Here is a 9,861-nt window from a genome sequence, read left to right on the forward strand (position 1 = left end):
CCTCCCCCTCCCCTCCCCTCAGAGTCTCACTCTGCAGCCCATAATCTTTTCTTTTTTAACCCCTCAAACGATCCACCTTAGAAATGCCTCTCATCCTTTGGCAGCAGTTGGCTGCAGTTTTTCTTTCTCCCATGATTTACTGAGGGGCTCCAGTTTCATTCTGGTTGCTGTGATAAGCTACTCTGACCCAAAATAACTTGAGGAGGAAAGGGTTTATTTCTGCTTACACTTCCAGGTCACTGAGGGAAGTCAGGGCAGGGACCTGGGGCAGACACCATGGAATGCTGCTCACTGACTGTCTCTCTGGGTTCTGCTCCGTTAGATTTCTCATACAACCCAGCCCACCTGCCTAGGGATGGTGCCACCCACAGTGGGCAGAGCACACCCATGCAAAGCATCAAGGAGGGCAAGTCCTCCTAGATGAGGTCAGAGTTCAATCTGACCTGGCTCATCCCCCAGTTGAGATGCTCTCAAATGGCTTTGGGCTCTGTCATGCTGACAACCAGGACACAGGGCGAGTCTGAGACACTGAGGAGCTGCTGTGCTGTTTTTTGTTGCTTGTTTTGGCTTTTTAATTTTATTTTAGTTTTGGTGCATCTATTTCATACTTTTAACTTTGAAGTTGGTAATGACCAATTTCATCTCAGTTTTCTTTATCTTTCCATATTCAGTAGTTTCATATTGTACCTCTCATTTACTGTAATTTTTTCTTAGTATTCTAACATGCTCAGAATTTAGACTTTTTAAAGGAATTTTCACTTGTTTTCTCATCTTCTCTGTTAAATATGTAGATTATACCCTAGATTTATTTTCAATTACTGAATAGAAAGTATATTTAAAACTCATTATGAATAGTCTTAATTCTGTGGTATGACAGTAATGATCATTTCCATACATACTGCTTCCTAAGTCTGTAAATTATTATTTTACCACATAGTTCCATTTACTATGAAATTTTTATGGTTTCTGTCAGTGGTGACAGGAACAGAGACATAGCTCCCCAGCCTGAACAATTATCTGGTAAAACCGTTGTAAAACTACACTTTAATTAATGAATTAATTAAATTGTGTGTGTGCGCTCCTGTGTGCCATGATACTCATGTGGAGGTCAGAGGGAAACTTTTGGGAGTCAGTTCTCTCCTTCCACCATGTGGGTCCTAGGGATTCAACTCAGGTCATCAGGCTGTGGCAGTAAGCACCTTTACTCACTGAGCCATCTTTGGCCTAGAGGTCTCTTTACCTTTCAGAGACCTTGTATTAGTTAGTTGTCCACTGGTATGATGAAACACATTGAGAAAAGCAGTTTAAGGAAGAAAGGGCTTATGTCTCCATATGGATAGAGTCCATCACGGTGGGGAAGGCATGACAACAGGCAGGGAAGGAATACAAAACCTCAGTGTCATCCCCACCCCCACCCCCACCCCAGCAAACTTCCTCCAGCAAGGCTCCACCTCCTATAGACTCCACAACCATCCCAAATGGCACCACCGCCTGGACCAAGTGTTCAAGGACATGAACCTAAGGAGACCATTCCTCATTCAAACTACCACAGACTTTGACTCAGTTAAAATCGAATCCTTGACTTTGAGGATAAAAAGGATTTGAGAACAATCCAGTGTGAGGCAGAGTAGTGTTTATTAAAAGACTTTTTAAAGATAGCTTGTTAACACAAGGGTTGAGAGGGGAAACTGGCATCTGGAAGAGGCTGTGGGTATGATCTTCCCCACAAGAGCCATGCTTCTCTGTCTCTGCAGCGGCCATATGTGGGTTTGGGTGGGTTTGAGGCTTTAATCTGCAGAGGGTTGCTAAGGAACCCAATTGAGACCACAGGGTGGCTCTTGAAGGGTACCTGGTAGGGTGATAATTGATAAGGGAAAAGCCTAGCTCCCAGGAATGCAGTACGGTAGGATATCGTTACTGTAAACAAAGTTAACAATCTTGTTTGAGATTTCCAGAAAATGTCTGGGAAAAGGAATGAGACACTAGCCAAGGTCATACACATTCAGGCCTTAAACCTGGTTCTTTGTTATATCAACATAAGATATCTCTATGTAAAAGATTCTATGTCAGCAACCTTCAGAGCAAATATTGATAATTGTGCCAAAATGTTTGCTTCCTATCTGGCAAGAGTCTTCAACCAGGCTTTGAGATGAGGGGCTCCTTTCCTTCCCGTTTACCCATAGTTCCCCTGTCTGTCTGTCTTGCCTGATTTCCACTTACAGTCATATGTCTAAAGTTCACAATATAGTTCACTAGTGTTCAGAGGGAAAGTGAAAGATGTCTTCTCCCCAGTAACAACCAGAGGTCATTTGCTTTTTGTAGCACTGAGAGTGCCAGTCTGTGATGGAACAGGGAACCTCTATTCTGAAGGGTCCTGGAGTTCAGGGTAGTGCAGTCAAGATTAGTGCATGCAAGCCGCACCAGTGATGATCACGCAACAGGTGGAAACCATGGCTTTCCCATGCTGAGCGGCTAAGTGGCATTAACAGTTCATCAGGCTGTGGCATCATGTACCTCAGATCCCTTCATCTCCGCTGCAATCCTGTGAGGTTGACGCTGTTATGATCCAAGTTTTAGAGAGTGAAAACTAAGGCTGGGGACTGGAATGTCAGAGGTGATGTAACGTCCAGAGTTCTTGCATAACTAATGGAGATGGAGTTTGAAAATCTTGGGCTTGGGTCCTCAGCTCCTGTAATGTGTGGATATTCTCTGGGAATATCAAGTTTCTTCATTTCCCTAACTTTTAGGGTATATTGGTTACTTTTCTGTTGCTGTGATAAAATGCTGTGACTAGAGGCAATTTATGGAAGGAAATGTTTATGTGAGCTTACAGTTCCAGAGGGAGAGTCCATAGGGGAGGGGAGGTATGGCAGCAGGCAGCTGAAGCAGGAAGCGGATCGCTCACATCTTCAACCACAAACCTGAGGCAGAGAGAGAGAGAGAGAGAGAGAGAGAGAGAGAGAGAGAGAGAGAACTGGGACTAGACTATTAATGCTCACAGCCCGCCCCAGTGATGTGCTTCCTTGAACAAGATTCTCCAACAAAGGGCTGCCACCCACCAGGGACAACGTGTTCAGGTATTGAACCTATCAGGGACATTCTCCTTCAAACCGCCACACAAGACATGCACATCTGGACAAGGAGACTGGGCTTCGCAAAGCCAGGGATACTGGCCCCATTTGTTCCTTACACTGAACACAGATCTAATAGAACCAAGACAATAGCATTCTGTCTCTTAAAACTAAAACACCAAGATTTTCCCTTTTAGTACTTCAAAGTTAAAGGAGAGTGTCTTTAGATATCGGATACCATTATCGGTATGAAGAGAGATCAGAATTCTTTTGTGATTCTTACCCACACCTATACAGTGTCTCCTAAGGACACGTTGGACCCACTTTTTATAGATGAAGCATGGTCTGCAAAGCAGGGTTTTCCTGAAGTCTCCTGGCACAAATGCTAACCAGTTATATTAGATACTGCTCTCTGCAGAGTTGCCTTTGGGAAATGATAACTGCACACCACAAAGGGGCTGTTGTCATTTCAAATAATCAGATACAATTTACATATAGATGATTTTCTATTTTATCCTTGAACCTTCTGAATGTGTATAATAATATGAAGGATCAGAAAGAAAATAACCATACCCAACAGTCTCTACTTTGGTATTTAAAGAAACATTTTTAGTTTTTCTGTTAGCTTCACATAAAATATTATTTTGCTCCACTTAATCTTATCAGAAGGTTATCTTCAGTTTTTATTTTAAAAAACGTCGTCAGGTCCTAGGTATAATTTATATGCTGTAGCATTCCCCTTGTACTGCACCGTTTTGTGAGCTTTGACAAAGGCATCATCATGCAGCCAGGGCTGTAATCAAGGTTCAGAAGAGTTTCCCTGCTCTCTACATCCTTTGTGCTTTCTCTTGTTAACCTACCTCACCCCCAGGCCCTGGGCAACACTCAACAGACATTGCGTTCAGAACGGAGAATATATGATTCCAATTCTTTCAAGTTCTAGGTTGATTTTTATGGTCCCAAATATGGTCAACTTGGTCAAACTGAAATTATGAAATGTCTCATATTTTTGTATTTAGTTCCATCAATTTTTATTCATGTATTTTTTTCTGGTCTTTTTGAGACAGGGTCTTCCTGTAGGTCCACCTGGCCTGGAACTCACTATGTAGACCAGGCTGGCCTTGAACTCACAAAGATCTGCCTGCCTCTGCCTTCTGAGTACTGGGACTAAAGATGTGTGCCACCACGCCCGGCTTTCTTCATGTATTTTGAAACTCTTTTGTTACCCACTTTTAGAGGTTTTTTTTGTCTTCATAGTGAACTGGCCATTTTGTCATTTAGACATACCCTCCTTTACCCCTGGGAACATTCTTTATTCTGATTTAGTAATCTGTTATAATCTGACATTTCATTTTAGTTTTAATTAATGTTTAAATAATATCTTTTTCTATATGTCTTTTATTGATTTGCTTATTTACTTTGTGTGTGTGTGTGCACGCACGCTATGGTGCAGGTGTGGAAGTCAGAGGACAATTTTTTCCACCTTAATTTGGTTCTAGGAGTTGAACTCAGGTTACTAGGCCTTCATGGTAAGCTCTTTTACCCTCCGAGTCATCTCGTGGGCCTACTTGTTTTCTTTTAACTTATTTATGTCTTCATATTAGAGTAGATATCTTATAGACAGCATATAGTTGAGTATTGACTTTTAAAAAAGATGCAGTTCAACACATTTACCTTTTATTTGTTGAGTTTAGACCATTTACATTTAATATGATTGTTGATAGGGCTACCATGTGCCTTCTTTCTAATTCCGTTTGGTTGTCCCAAATGTTCTCTGTTCTCTTTTCCTTTGTTTCAATCTACTTTTAGATTATCTTTATTGTACATTTTATGTTTTATATTGGCTTAAATTTTTCTTAATGATTTTCCTAGAGTCTACAAATACCAAATGATTTTCCTAGAGTCTACAAATACCATTTTTGGCTTATTATAGTCTACCTTAAAATGACATTACTTAACCTAAAATAGTGTTAGAGCCTTACAATAATATTCTTCCAATCTTTTAGCTATATTTTTCCATTCTTTGTGCTGTGTCATGCATTTAATTTTACATTTTATAAACTCTGTAATACACTGTCTAGTTTTACATTATAGCCAATTATTTTATAAACTTAAAATGTGAATTTTTAAAATATGCATCTTCCTTTATTTTTATTGAAGAATTTCCTTAAATAGTTCCATAATATTCTTGCTGAAAAGAAATCTTCTCAACTTTTTGTCTGAAAAAAAATCTTATTTGGACTTCAACATCAAACGTGCTTTTTTGTCACAGAATTCTTACCACTCCCCTGTCTCTTACTTCAAATGTCATTTCGGTAATCTGTTATAATTCTTACATTTGTTCTTTTTGTTTATTTGTCCTGGGACAAGGTCTGGGACAAGGTCTCCCTGGCCTGGAACTCACTATGTAGACCAGGCTGGATCTCACAAAGCACCTACCTCTGCCTGAGCTCCATGGCTTGTGCCACCATGCCCGGCCTGTATTTGTTCTTTTCTATCATGTGTATCTTTTCTATTGGCTGTTAAGAAATTTATTTTTGTTTTTAACAGTTTGCCTATTGTCAGGACTCAGGTTTGCTTTGCTTAGCAGGGGACCTGCTGGCTTTGGGGCAGAGGGTCTGATCGGTGACAGAGTCAAACTCTGGGACCTGTGTCTTCCCAACAGGATGATTTATTTTAGAATTCAGATGGTTTTTATATATCCCAAGGAACTATCAGTCACATGGGATATGACAGTCACATACAAAGATTTAGGGTACAAAGAAACAAGACATTTAGTCTGTTAGTTGGCACCAGAAGGATTCTTAAACTTTTACTCAAGGTTATCAATGCCCATACAGTAATTTATTGGCCACAATGTTTTCTTTCTTAGAGCTAAGAGCATGGTGAACTTTTAGCTTTTAGCTCAGGAGTAAACCTTTAACCTGGCCTAATCTCTTAGCCAGGGATAGCTGAGTTATTTGTTCAGGACAAGGAGATGAGCTAAGGGTTGTTGACCAAGATGCTTTCCCACAGAGCAGGGAGCCTGCACTTTTATGACCCGGCTGCTTCCTCCTGCCAGCCTAGCAGTGTTCTGCAAACCAGGGATTATCAGAGCCACTGTTTTCAGTGCCCCTCCCTTTAGGAGAGAATGCAGCCCGGACCTATAAGTTTTAGGCTCACCTCACCCTAGGGCCTGGCATCCTGGTTTACTACAGCCTATGATGTAATTCTTGATATCTCTTCAGCTGCTTAGTTTTCCCTCTCCCACACCTTCTTTGCTCTTCAAACATACGTTAGACACTCTTATTTTGTCACAGAGCCAGAGATTGATGTCAGGTTTCATTTTAAGACGGGGTTTCTCATTGGCCTGGAGTTCCAAGGCTAGACTGGCAGGCCAGAAAGCTTAAGGATCCTTCAGCCGCTGTGTCTCCGTCCTGGGACTACAGGTGCACACTGCTGAGGCTGCTTTTTTGTTTGTTCTTTTCATGTGGATGTATGTGTGGTATGTGTGCTTGAGTGTGGAGTCCTGAAGTTGGCAACCTTCCTCAACTGTCTTCCACTTTAGTCACTAAAGCAGGGTCTCAGTGAAATCCAGAACTTGTTGATGCAGCTAGTCTCCCTAAGCAGCTCACTCCAAGGAGCTCCTGTTTGGGGTCCAAACTCTGGCTCTCTTGCTGGCATAGCCAGTACTTTAACCCCTGAGCCCTGTCTTCCAAGGCTGGAATTATGGGTCGGGTACTGAGCCCCCCACATTCACACAGATTCTTGGAGTCCAAACTCTGGCTCTCTTGCTGGCATAGCCAGTACTTTAACCCCTGAGCCACTCCCAGGCCCTTGCTTCTGTCTCTTTATATGGGTGATAGGGATGGAGCTGTGGTCCTAATGCTTGTGTGGCAAGTGGTTTTGCCAACTGAACCATCCTCCCAGGCCGAAGCCAAGGTTCTTAAACTGTAGGCTGCAATCCCATCTGGGGTTGTGTAACTGAATGTGGGGATTGCAACAGTAAGAACGCACAGTCATCCAAAAACGATTCAATATCAAATATGGAATGAATCAGAGGTTATCTCTGGCAGAGTCACCCATGATGAAGTCTCCCATTTCACTGTAACCTTGGCCAAGATCTGACACACATAGTGAGGGAATTTTGTACTGTGAATGCTGTGAAGCCGTGCAACATCAGGGAACGATGCTTGAGACACCTCAGCCTAGATGTGAGACAACTGCATTTTATGAATTACAGGGTTTTTACTGTACATAAAGTTTTCTGTCTTTATAGAAACATAATGGTTTGGGGCTGGAGTGATGGCTCAGCGGTTAAGAACACGGACTATTCTTGCAGAAGACCCGGGTTCGAATCCCAGCACCCACATGGCAGCTATCAACTGCCTGTAACTCCAGTTCCAGGAGATCTGACAGTCTCTCCTGTCCTCTGTGGGCATTGCACGACACAGGTGCACTTACCTACATGCGGCAATACATTCATACACATAAAAATAAATAGAAAAAGAAATATAATGGTTTAATTATAGAAAACAAAGACAACATTTTCCTACTCTAATTCCTCAGCATCCAAGTATCACAATAGTATATTTTTGGGTTATATTGTATTAGAATGTGAGATTTTAAAATTGCTTTTTGAATTGTTGACTTGAGTTTCATAAAAAGTCATTATATAAATTTTGGTTTAGGATTAAGGCAGAATTTCCTACAATTTCTGAAATGATTAAACATACTTCTGCCACTTTGCACTATATATTTGTGAGAAGCAGAGCTCTCAGTGTTGACAAATCATAGAATGAAAATATGGATCAACTCGGAAAAGTGTTAGAGATGCTTTGTATCCTCAGCATCAAATATTTGGCCAAGATTTAATTCTTTATGCAAAAATAAATGAGCACCTCCATCTCACTAGTGTGCAAATATGCTTTTGTCTTTAATCAATGGTAAAAATTATATGTATATATTCAAAAATTTTTTTTTCGGTTTTAGTAATAAAAATTTATTGAGGATTCCTGGGAGGGTGGTTCTTTCTTCCCACTCTGAGGGAGGGAACAACATTGTAGGAAATTACTGAGAAATCACACATTGACCCAACCCCCTGGGCCAATACAGGGAGGAGGAAAGCCATTCTCTCCAAAAGGGTTGGTCTTCTGTCTTCCTTAATCCAAGAGGGCAAGTGCTGAGGGACCATCCCATGATACTGGGGTCGGGAGGGGTGTACTAGAGATTCTCCCTTTCCGCTGGAACCTCAAAACCTGGAGAAGAAACCCATCCACTTCTTCTCTGGGGGTGGAGTTTCTGATGATCACATTCATTTCTTACCCTTGATGAGGCTGTCACTTCCCCGGGGAAAGCTTTCATCCTGGAGATTCAGCACAAGGTTGTCGGCTGTGAGACAGATGCGGTTCTGTGATGTGGCAACCGTCTTGGAGATGGTTTGGGCAGCCCGGATCTTTCGGAGCTTGATGTAGCCCGGGTTCTTGCTGAGGGCTCCTCCAAGCATCTTGGCGGCCTCGGCCTCCCCCTCAGCCTGCATGATCTTCTGCCGCTGTTCCTGCTTAGCTTTTTCCACCAAGAACTGGGCCGTCTGGGCTTCCTGCTGGGCCACTTGTTTGGCTTCTGCAGCAGCTGTGCACTCCCGGCTGAAGCTGAGCTCTGTGATAGCTCCATCTTCCAGGGTAAGGCTGAAGTCCTTGGCTAGCTCTGGAAGCTCCCTTCGGATCAACAGGGACACCTGGGCCCTCTGGGTAACCAGCTGCAAGGCATTGAACTTGGCTACACCACTCGAGCACCTCGTTGACAACGGATGGCAGCACTCGTTCCTCGTAGTCTAGCCCTAGATGCTGGCACATGCTAGGGGGCTCCTGGGCATTGGGTGGAGACAGCACACGCAGGGAGACGGTCACCGTCTGCAGGTCTTTGGAGCCTGTGGGGGAGGAGATTTTTCGGGGTCTGGCCCGAATGTCATAGATGATGGGGTACTGGAACCTGGGGATCCTGAAGTGAAGGCCGTCGGCCAGGATGGTGTCCTGCTGCACGCCACCGATCGGATTAAAAAAGGTGGCTCTAAGCCGGGCGTGGTGGCGCACCTTTAATCCCAGCACTCGGGAGGCAGAGGCAGAAGGATCTCTGAGTTCAAGGCCAGCCTGGTCTACATAGTTCCAGGACAGCTGGGGCTACAGGGAGACCTTGTCTCAAAAAGACCAACAACAGCAACAAAAGAAGGCTCTGTGACAGTCTTCCACGGTGAACATGGATTCGAGGATGCCATAGGCCAGGGCACCTGCCCCAGCAGGAGCTTCAGCGCCGTATCCCTGTCCCGAGGCCCGGCGGGCAGGCGTCCTGCTAAGTCCTTCAGGTCCTGGGCCATGTCCTATCCTACGGAAGGCGGCGGCACCGGAGGTCAGGAGGGGGAGTCCGCCACTTCTACCCCACTGCAGGTTGGAGACCTCGCCCTGCACACGAGGGTTGGCTGGGCCGTAGGGCTCGCGGGAGAAAGGGCACCGGAAGTCTATTCAAAAATTAAAAAAAAAGAAATTTCTTTAGAGTTTATTACCAATAAATGTTTGATTTATATTCCTATTTTGTATACCTATGTACCAAGGTCATGTGAAAAGTTCTTGGCAAAGAAAAGTCATGAATAGAAAAAGCTTTAAAAACCTGCTGTGGAGGAAATCATAAACAAGATTGAAAAAAAACCACAGACCTGGAGAATATATATATATATATATAGTGTGTGTGTGTGTGCATGTGTGTGTGTGCTTGTGTATGTGTAGGTAATAGTAATTGTATATGATACACTTAAATG

General features: G+C 43.2%; 1 pseudogene; it reads right to left on the reverse strand.

Annotated features, from left to right (window-relative positions):
- Positions 1-8,340: 8,340 nt before the first annotated feature.
- Positions 8,341-9,423, reverse strand: LOC103735274 (annotated as a pseudogene).
- Positions 9,424-9,861: the final 438 nt, after the last annotated feature.

This window comes from Nannospalax galili, unplaced genomic scaffold, assembly GCF_000622305.1.
Source record: "Nannospalax galili isolate Female #2095 unplaced genomic scaffold, S.galili_v1.0 scaffold771, whole genome shotgun sequence".
Classification (NCBI taxonomy): Eukaryota; Metazoa; Chordata; class Mammalia; order Rodentia; family Spalacidae; genus Nannospalax; species Nannospalax galili.